At 44.1% G+C, this 10,835-nt stretch overlaps 1 long non-coding RNA gene across 2 annotated transcripts in view; it reads right to left on the bottom strand.

Annotated features, from left to right (window-relative positions):
* Positions 1 to 2,652: 2,652 nt before the first annotated feature.
* The window catches only part of LOC147350534 (uncharacterized), a 67,752-nt gene continuing 59,569 nt past the window's right edge, over positions 2,653 to 10,835 (bottom strand). For both annotated transcript variants that reach the window (XR_015148970.1, XR_015148971.1), the window contains exon 3: positions 2,653 to 4,246. This is a non-coding gene — a long non-coding RNA (uncharacterized LOC147350534). The remainder of the gene's footprint in view (positions 4,247 to 10,835) is intronic.

Genomic DNA, 10,835 nt, shown 5'->3' with positions numbered 1-10,835 from the left:
TTCCAAATGAGAAGCTCTCAGGGACCTTTGGTTGGAACCAATGCAAATTCTCCTCAGACAATGAAATCTCCCCTAGGCCTTAAACAACTCTCACAACAGAAAGAAGCAGAATTAATCAAGGAACTTAGAAGGTCAACTGGCCTGGCCTGTGAGCCGCCCCTGCCCTCCCATACAGCATGGACTCTTGGTGCCCTTGGTGTTTAAGAAACAAGCATTCCCTCTGCCTGCGTACATGCTCAGTCACTCCAGTCATTGACTGTTTTCAATGCTATGGACTGTAGCCCGCCAGGCTCTACTGAGTGTGGGATTCTCCAGGAAGAATACTGGAGAGGGTTGCCAGCCCTCCTCCAATGGCTCTTCCCAACCCAGGGATCGAACCCAGTCTCCTGCATTGCAGGTGGAATCTTTACTGCTGAGCCACTGGGGAAGCCCAGCATTTCCTATGCTGCTGCTGCTGCTAAGTCGCTTCAGTCATGTCCGACTCTGTGCGACCCCATACACGGCAGCCCACCAGGCTCCGCTGTCCCTGGGATTCTCCAGGCAAGAGCACTGGAGTGGGTTGCCATTTCCTTCTCCAATGCGTGAAAGTGAAAAGTGAAAGTGAAAAGTGGAAGTGAAGTCGCTCAGTAGTGTCCAACTCTTAGCGACCCCATGGACTGCAGCCCACCAGGCTCCTCCGTCCATGGGATTTTCCAGGCAAGACTACTGGAGTGGGGTGCCATTGCCTTCTCCAAGCATTTCCTATAGTCCTTTGCAAAAACCAACTTACTACTGTTTCACAGGTGGCAAGATTTAAACACAAGACCACTTGTCTTTAGTTAAGACTTCATTTCTAAGGAGGTTCAAACTAGGTCATACTACTTCAGACTAGTTCTAGTGATTACTTGACACAGTTTAGTGATCTGGTTTAGAGCTGGGCTCCCAAATCAGGTAGATCTCATTTGAATTCTGGCTCACCATGGGTCACATGACTCTCTAAGCTTCAGAGAAATGAGAGCATCTACTTTCTATGATCATTAGGAATTTTAAATAAGACAATGCATGCCAAGTGTTTTGCATCGTTTCCTGACACATATAAATACAATACTCACAAAATGTTAAAGTATTATTATCTCATAATTATTATTGTAATTTTCTTCTTCTTCTTCTTTCTTTTTACTTTTACTCTGAAGCTAAAGAGCTAGTATTATGAAACTCTTCACATGAGTACATGGACTTGTTTTCATACAATGGCCAGATTTGTGCTTTTCTTTGCTCAAGCTTCATCTGGATATCTTACCTGTGACTAAATCTATATGGTCTATAAATCCTCTTTACATCTATTATTCCACTTTGCTCCATTATTTGCTTAGTAGGATGGGATGAATTGATATTTTGCTACTGAAAGAAAAACAGATGTAGAGGGACTGTTCCAGCCGTGTTAATAAATGAAGAACAGGAATTCTTCAGGTTTCTTAAGTCTCAGTCTAGGGACCTTATCAATATGGCAGCCCACTCCATTCATAGACAAGTGACATTACTGACCTGGGAGCTAGGGCTAGGGGCTGGGATGCTGTGCCCCTCTGGAAGCAGTCTACACCATTGAGGAGTTTATAGCACCGAAAATAAGGGTCATATGAAAAGCAGGCAGTCAGACAAGTGCTGACGCTAATGAAGAGGCCCTCTGGGGCATGTAGGAGGGACGCCTAACCCACACTGGGAGAACCAGAACAGTCTTCCCGGGACCCAGAGCTCCATGCTGACCTCTGCAGACCTTCAGCCACAGCAGCTCCTTCATTTCTCTCCCCAAAACCACCACAGCCCCAAACTGCCCTCTTCACTCCCTGAACACCATTCCACCCCCACTGATTTTAACCCAGGCACAGGAATTCATTGTTCTGGTTTCAGCAAATCACAAAGACCAGTGAGTCTCCTGGAGGGTGTTGGGCTGAGCAGGAATGAATTGCTGCCAGGCTTTCTACAAGCTGAAAGGGTGGACTGGAGTTGGGGGAGAAGAGAATTTTGAGGGGGCAGGACTGGGTGTGGGTGTGGACACACAACTCTGCTCACCTTTCCTTCCTGCTCTTGTTCTCACGTTAGACTCTCCAGGCAGCATAAGGAGCTGGGGACTCAGCTTGGGATCTGCTCTCCTACAAGAAGAGGATGTTGAAAACTTTCAAAATAAATGGGATTTGTGTTGCTCACTTTCTTTCTTCCCTCTCCTGTCTCCCAGCACCCCATCTCACCCACCATATACATATGGAGTTATTTTGTGGGTAATAGACGTCAGTTAGGGCCATCCCTAGAGCCTGGGGGTGGGGGGATGGGAGGAGTTAAGAGGAGTAGGGGCCCATTCTTTTTCCCACCTAACCCAGCCACCTCCAGCAAACCCCAGAACCACTCTTATTCCAGCTTCTGCCAACTTCCAGGTCCTCCCAGAACTTACCTCCAGGAGAACTAGGTAAGCACCCACACTTTCTCATTGTTTACTTTGCAATTTGGAGCTTAAAATGATATATACTGCAGTTTCATTAAAGTGTAATTTTTGAGTAAACACATTTAATAAAATCCTTTAAATCTATTTCAGTGTTTGGATTTAAATCATCTCTTAAAACAGAATATACATGATAAATTATAGTCACAAGTCCCTCAATTTTCCATAAGCCTAGTGCCTCTAGTTAAGGGTTTTAAGTTACAGGACATTTTTAGTACAGCTTGGAGTTGGAATACAATTTCATTTTATAGCTTGAGAAACCATTTCATAGAGTAAATACTCTTGAAATAAATCTATGGAATAAATGAATGTAAGAAAAACATGCAGAGTTTTATAAAGCAAGTGAGGTGAAGCAGGGGAAGAAGGAGGTTAAGTCTAAATAAGATGCAGACATTTCTGGAGATATCTGAAAAACAAGACGAATTAGTGGGATAGTTTTTGCCAGCTCTGGCTGCTATAGCAGAACACCATTGATGAGGAGGCTTAAGCAACAGACACAGATTTCTCACAGCTCTGGGGGCTGGGAAGTCCAGGATCAAGGTGTGGCAGATCCAGTGCCCGGTGAGGGCCCTGTTCCTGGTTTGCAGATGGCCCATCTTCTCCTGATATCCTCACTTGGTCAGGAGCAGAGAGAATGAACAAGATTTGGAGTCTCTTATTCTAAGGGCACTAATTCCATTCACAGGGGCTCCACCCTCATGACTGAATCACCTCCCATAGACCCCATCTCCTAACACCATCACATTGAGGGGGTAGGCTTTCAACACAGGGATTTAGAGGGGACACAAGCATTCAGTCTGCAGTCCACACCATAGGAGGCTAAGTCTCCTGAGAGAGAGAAGCCTTGAGGAAAAAGCAGGATATAGCCAGGGAGCCCTGAAGCACAGCATCAGCCTCGGGCAGGGAAGAGTGATTTTGTGCACACTGAGCCTGTCACTTAGTTTTGTTCCTGGGGCAGCACCATTGAACTCAGTGTGGGGCTCAGTGGGGAATAGCGTGGGCAGCAAATAAAAAAGACGTCTTTCTCTGAAATGCTGGAAAATGGAGAGGCTCAGGCAGTCTTGGTGTGATAACACTGGACTGAGTGTTATTCAAAGGGGACATCAAGAGGAAATGTGTTGGGCAGTGGGGCCATGCATGCAGTGCTCAGGGCATGACAAGGTGGTACCCAGTGGGAGATGGCACCATAGAAGCAACAGCCATTGACATGAAAATTCTGTAAGGGGTTTAACAGGGCCAGGGCCCTTTGTGGACAAGAGGGATCAAAAGGGGCTGGTCTTGGCATAGGTTGTTTTTTTTTTTTTTTTAAATAAATTCTATTTATGTGTTTATTTTTGGCTACACTGGGTCTTCATTACTGCTCTCGGGCTTTCGCTAATTGCAGTGAGTAGGGGGCCTGTCTCTGTAGTAGCACGCAGGCTTCTCATTTCAGGGGCTTCTCTGGCTGCAAAGCACAGGCTCAAGTCGTTGTAGGTTTCAGTTGTTGCAGCCCATGGGTCTAATTGCCTCTGAGGCATGTGGAATCTTCCCAGACCAGGAATCAACCTGTGTCCCTTGCATTGGCAGGAAGATTCTCAACCACTGGACCACGAAGGAAAACCCTTGGTATAGGTTTGTTCATGGGGCTTAGGAGACTTGGGTTACACAGGAACCTGCTCCTCTGAACTCCAGGCTCCCTTGTCCAGTGCCTTCTCTCCTCATCTTCTCTCTCCATGCACACGAGCTGTCACCCAAGCCAACTTAAATTCCCAGGATCACACACGCAGGCAAAACCTGTGTACAGATCATAAACTTATTTAAACTGTAGAGCTCTTTGAGATTAAGGATCATGAGTTAGCAATGCCCTGAAAAATGGGCACAGATCACATCTACATAGAACTTGCAGTGGTTTTCAACCCCCTGTTACGTATGTCTCATTTGGTCAGCATAAGAGTCTGGTGAGGTGGGCGCTGAGAGAGCAAGCTTGACAGGAAACCAGACACGAGTACAGCCACATGGTTGAAAAATCTCTTCATTCATGAGGCTCAGGCCCTCACTAACAACAAGCAATTTCTTAGCAAAGCAAGGCCTAGCTCCTCCTGTGAGCCAGGGTGATGTGGTTTTTTGAGATCATATCAGTGATGGAAGGAAAAAAAGTAAAATCCACATGGCCTTCTGGAAAGGATCAAGTATTTGGTCTTCTACCTGGAGATTTGATTCTCCTTCACAAGGGGATGGACTCGATGAGTTCATATAAGAAACCAGTTCTTACCAACTCTGTTTGTTTTGAATTGTATTTGCTTTAAGATGTGTCTACCTGTCACGGTGAAACATGCCAGTGCATATGCAATGAAATAGCCCTTTTAAGAACACTCCCTCCCCACCACCAAAAAAAAAAGGGCCTGGAAACTTTGTAATGAACCTGGGACCTTAAAGATGAAGGCATTCACCACTGTGTGTCTCCTGCCCACCACCCCCCACCCCACCCCCACCCCCCCAAGCAGAGGAGCCCTGACTTTTTCATTGGAGTGGCAGAAAACCAGGAAGAATATTATTCTTTAAACTTCAGAAGACTCAGGAGCCCTCTGGGTCTAAACCTCCCACTTTTGAATTAAATGGGGATGGCTAATGTCTCTTCTTCACAGATTGATTCTGTCATCTAGTGGGGGTGGGTCTTTCTCAGGGGATTTCTGAGGAACGTTGCCTTTGGGCAAAGAAAGAGATGCTGGAAATTTCAAGAAACCCAGTGATTCATCTATCCATCCATATAGTCTCAGAATTTGCCCTTCTGTTGCAGTCACATTAGTAAATGTCTTTGTGTATCATGAGGACCCGTTTTGTAATTGGGGAGCTCTATTTGTGACTTCAGTTCACTGATTCAGTTGCATTCATTCACTCAGAACACATTCCTTTGAGTAACCCTGTTCTGTGCACCAACTGCGGCTGCTGCTAAGTCGCCTCAGTTGTCCGACTCTGTGCGACCCCATAGACGGCAGCCCACCAGGCTCCCCTGTCCCTGGGATTCTCTAGGCAAGAACACTGGAGTGGGTTGCCATTTCCTTCTCCAATGCATGAAAGTGAAAAGTGAAAGTGAAGTCGCTCAGTCGTGTCCAACTCTTAGCGACCCCATGGACTGCAGCCTACCAGGCTCCTCCATCCATGGGATTTTCCAGGCAAGAGTACCAGAGTGGGGTGCCATTGCCTTCTCTGATGCACCAACTAGATGCTAGTATTTAGTGTGTATTGTTAACTGGCAGCCGCTATGCTGAGCATTTTACCTATGTCATCCCATACTCCTCCCAACAACCTAGGAGGCAATTACTACTAGTATCCTTTTTTATAGGTGAGAAGATGGAGGCTGAGGGAAATTAGGAGGAGCACGTACCCCATATTAGGCAGTCTGACTCCAGCAACTGAGATCTTGATCTTGACGCTACACTGTCTCCAGGAAATCCAAAAGTGGGTCAAGCCTGGTTTATACCTTCATGAGCTCATAGTTTAGAAGAGGAAACAGAACTGTAAAATATGGACAATGGAAAAGAAATTTTCCTAAAGGTATGTGCTATGAAAATAGCATGGGAGGAAGAAGCGTTTCAGCCCTCCTGGTTAAGCGTATAGGCATCAGAGATATCTCTAGTGAGTCAAAGGAAAAAAGCATCCAAGCTGGATATAAATTTCAATTATCCTCAACATTTCTGTAACTGGAAAATAAAGCTGAAGTCATTGTTAACAGGCTCATATGTGCAGGGCAACAGGTCAACCCTCACTGACAAGACAGGTATAAGCTGCAACCCAGGAACTTAAAAATGAGGGAAACCTTGCTTGCAGAGAGTTACAGTATCAGAGGTAAGGAACAGAATCTCAGTCTGTTCAGGCCGCTATAACAAAATGTCACAGATGGAGTGGCTTATAAACAACAGAAATTTATTTCCCACAGTTCTGGAGGCTGAAAAGTCAAGATCAGGGTGTCTGCTAAAGGCCTACTTCTTGGTTTAGAGAAGACCATCTTTTTGCTACAACCTCATACAGTGGAAGGTGCTGCCTGAGGTCTCTTATATGAGAGCACTAATCACTTTCAACCTCTGCCCTCATGACCCAATCCTCCACCAAAGGCCTCACCTCCTAATAGCAAAACATTGTGGGTTGGGATTTCAGCATACAATTTTGGTGCGAACACAGTCAGTCTATAACAATACAAATATATGAGGTCCCTGTAGCTCTAACTCCCTTTCAGGGCAAACCTACCCAAAACTGTTAACATAGATAAATGAGGGGCACACTAGGCAAGAAGACTGATCATTCGTGTTTGATGATTTTAGACAGACTCCGAACTTAAGACTGGTGCCACCCCTCTTACCACTGTTTAGAAAAAGCATGCCCTTTCACATCAAAGGTTTATACCAATGTGCCCTCCCACATTTGGCTGTCCATTCCTGATGCCCAGGCTCAACATTTCCATGATAAACAAACTCTCCCTTTTCTGATCCCATAACTTTGCTTCCCCAGGATCTTGTCTATAAAGAGAGTGCCCAGCCAATTCCTCTACCTACTTGGGCTTGACAATAATATTTCTCAATGTAAAATAATAAATAAGCTTCTAGCCTCAGTGTAAATAATAAATTAACCTTCTACATTCAGTTCAGTTGCTCAGTTTTGTCCAACTCTTTGCCACCCCATGAACTGCAGCACACCAGGCCTCCCTGTCCATCACCAACTCCCGGAGTTCACCCAACCCAAGTCCATCAAGTCAGTGATGCCATCCAGCCATCTCATCCTCTGTCATCCCCTTCTCCTCCTGCCCCCAATCCCTCCCAGCATCAGAGTCTTTTCCAATGAGTCAATTCTTCGCATGAGGTGGCCAAAGTACTGGAGTTTCAACTTTAGCATCATTCCTTCCAAAGAACACCCAGGACTGATCTCCTTTAGGATGGACTGGTTGGATCTCCTTGCAGTCCAAGGGACTCTCAAGAGTCTTCTCCAACACCACAGTTCAAAAGCATCAATTCTTCGGCACTCAGCCTTCTTCACAGTCCAACTCTCACATCCATACATGACCACTGGAAAAACCATAGCCTTGACTAGATGGACCTTTGTTGGCAAAGTAATGTCTCTGCTTTTGAATATGCTATCTAGGTTGGTCATAACTTTCCTCCCAAGGAGTAAGCGTCTTTTAATTTCATGGCTGCACTCACCATCTGCAGTGATTTTGGAGCCCAAAAAAATAAAGTCTGACACTGTTTCCATTAACTAGGTGAAAAAACTGAGGCCCAGAGAGGCTCTACAAATTCTTGAGAACTCTCATAGTAACCCTTCTTAAATTATTACCATCAAAGAAGGATATCACCAGAGTCAGGGCACCCCCAGATTATATGGAGCCCTTATCTATGTAAACAACTTAATGTAAAAATATATTATAAAACGTTATATTACAAATACATATATATTACAAAAAGAATATGGATACACATACATATGAATCACTATGCTATACACCTGAAACTAACACAACATTGTAAATCGACTATTCTTCAATTTAAAATACACGTCTGTATATTACAAAATTCATAGGCTCGTGTGAGGTACAGTGATTTATCAATGAAGATTTGGAACAATAGACATAAGAGAGTCCTCATGCATTTGCTGATTGTTCAATACCTGCACATAAGGATTCTTCACAGTGTTCATGAACCAGCTTTTCCTATTCAAGCCCAGGAACTCTTTGTCTTCTTTATTCTCAAATGCTCTATTTATGACTAATTTCATATCTGTCACCAAAGAAAATGGTGTCAATGCTATTATTACAGAAGAAGTCATGGCTCTTCAGAACCTGTTTGTATTGAAGAAATTTAGATTTGCCTGCCTCTGCCATTTCCTGTGGAGAAGGCAATGGCACCCCACTCCACTACTCTTGCCTGGAAAATCCCATGGATGGAGGAGCCTGGTGGGCTGCAGTCCATGGGGTCGCTAAGAGTCGGACATGACTGAGCGACTTCACTTTTACTTTTCACTTTCATGCATTGGAGAAGGAAATGGCAACCCACTCCAGTATTCTTGCCTGGAGAATCCCAGGGACAGGGGAGCCTGGTGGGCTGCCATCCATGGGGAGGCACAGAGTCAGACACGACTGAAGCGACTTAGCAGCAGCAGCAGCAGCAGCCATTCCCTGTACTGCTGACTTAACACTACTGACATCTTCCTTCATGACAATGCCACTCTTATTCTGGCTGTTTGTGAATACTGGCTTCCAGTGATACTCTCAAAATGTGTTACTGGGCTTCATTCATGATGACTGCAGATGCAAGTTTTGCCCAGAGTATATAGGACTATATGAACAATGATTTAATTTCTGATCAATGTAAATTTACTCTCTAGAATTTTATAGCAATAACAAAGAACAGCACAACTTCCTAGCATACCTTCTTCTGAACTCTTTAGGCCGTGAGCAGTGCTATTATAGATTGTGATCTTTCAATGCTGACTGCACTCCTGACTTCCACACAGCTCCATCAGTAGGGACAATGGGTGGGGCTTCTGGGCAGCTAGAAGAATGTCCACCAACTATCTGACAGGGATTAAGACCCACCCCGGGAGAACATGAGGTCGTCATTGGAAAGGTCTGTTGGCATCATGGAGCAAAGGTCTTGAAAGCCATTGTGGACAGAGTTGTGCGCATCCTAGGGAACGATATGATTAGTGGCATTCAGGCTGGGGTGGCTGCCTCGTGTGCCAGTAGGGCTTCTGCTGCCACCCCCACACCTTCGAATGTTATAGCCCAGAGGCAGCACCATGGTTAGACGGGTGAGAGCAGAAGCATGGGACCAACATGAAGCTATACGTCAAGGACTGATGATAGACCTTTGGTAGCCCAGAGCTCTGAATTAAACCTGTGCCAAATAGGAATTACAGCTGCTCAGAGTCAGTGTGTCAGGACCATCTTGGAGGCCTGATCCCATGCAATGAATAGCATGCTGACTAGAGACAGGAATCTGCTCACCAGGCCAGCCTGGTAAGGGTTAGTTACTCAGCTATGCACTAAATATGAATTTGTGTCCCCAAATTCATATGTTGATATCCTAAGCCCCATGTGATGATATTGGAAAGTGGGCCTTTGGCAGCAGATTAGGTCTGAGGGTAGAGCTCTCATGAATGGGGTTAGTGCCTGTATAAGAAGAGAAACAAGAGCTTGCTCTCACTCCGTCCTCTCCACTAGCTGAGGATACAAGAAGACAACCATCTGCAAGCCAGGAAGAGTGTCCAGATCTGCTGAGATCTTGATCTTGGGACTCCTACCTTTCACAACAGTGAGAAATAAATCTCTGTTGTTTAAGCTACATCATCTATGGTAGTTTGTTATTGCAGCCTGACTGACTAAGACAGTTATGTTACATAAATGCAAACCATCAGGATCTTAAAAGATTTTGGTTCCTAAATGTGTCAAAGTAGCCTTTGTCCTGGAGTCAAGAGATCTATTGTTCTTGTTGTTTTTTTTAATGTTACTCCTTATTTTGATAACATGTTAAATTTAGAGAAAAGTCAAAAAAACAGTGCATAGAATTATGTTTATTCTTTACACATATTCACCAGTTTGCATTTTGCCTCATTTGTTTTACTATTCTATCATCTATCTGTCTGTGATATATAATTATATATACTATATATATATACACACATACTTTTTGTATCTATACACACAAGATATGCATTTCCCCCTAAACTATTTTAGAGTAAATATTTATTTATTTTGGAGAATGAAATGGCAACCCACTCCAGTATTCTTGCCTGGGAAATCCCATGGACAGAGGAGCCTGGCAGGCTACAGTCCATGAGGTAGCAAGGAGTTGGACAGGACTGAAGCGACTAAGCATGCATGCATGAATTTATTTATTTACACTAAAAAAAATGTTAGTGTCTCTTTCCTAATAAAAATGTTCTCTTTTTCATAGTGCAATGAGCAAAATCTTTTAAAAAATAACATTGATAGAATACAATCATCTAAGACAAGTAAGTTTTGTCAGTTGCATCAACATGGTCCTCCTTCACCTTAATCACTTTGGATTTGTCTGACTGTTTCCTTATGATTAGATTCTGGGGACGCTGCCTTGCAGGAGTTCCACAGAAGTGATGTTGTCCCTCGGTAATCATATCAGAAGGGACATGTCAGTTTATCCCAGTGTTCTGATGTTACTTCTGTCACTTGGTTATTGGTTATTGCTCACCAGGTTTCTCCACTATAAGGTTACTGTCTCCCCTTTGTAATTAATATGTAACTTGTGGTAACATCCTTTTAGACTATGTAGATAACTTGTTTCTCATCAAGACTTCCACTTTCTAATTTTACCATCCATTGATAACTTTACAAATCAATCATTTCTTCTGTATTTAC

This window comes from Bos grunniens, chromosome 20, assembly GCF_055505025.1.
Source record: "Bos grunniens cultivar Pamir isolate PY7600 chromosome 20, Bosgru_T2T1.0, whole genome shotgun sequence".
Classification (NCBI taxonomy): Eukaryota; Metazoa; Chordata; class Mammalia; order Artiodactyla; family Bovidae; genus Bos; species Bos grunniens.
The sequence above is the reverse complement of the archived record's forward strand: the minus strand, read 5'-3'. Positions and strand labels throughout refer to the sequence as shown.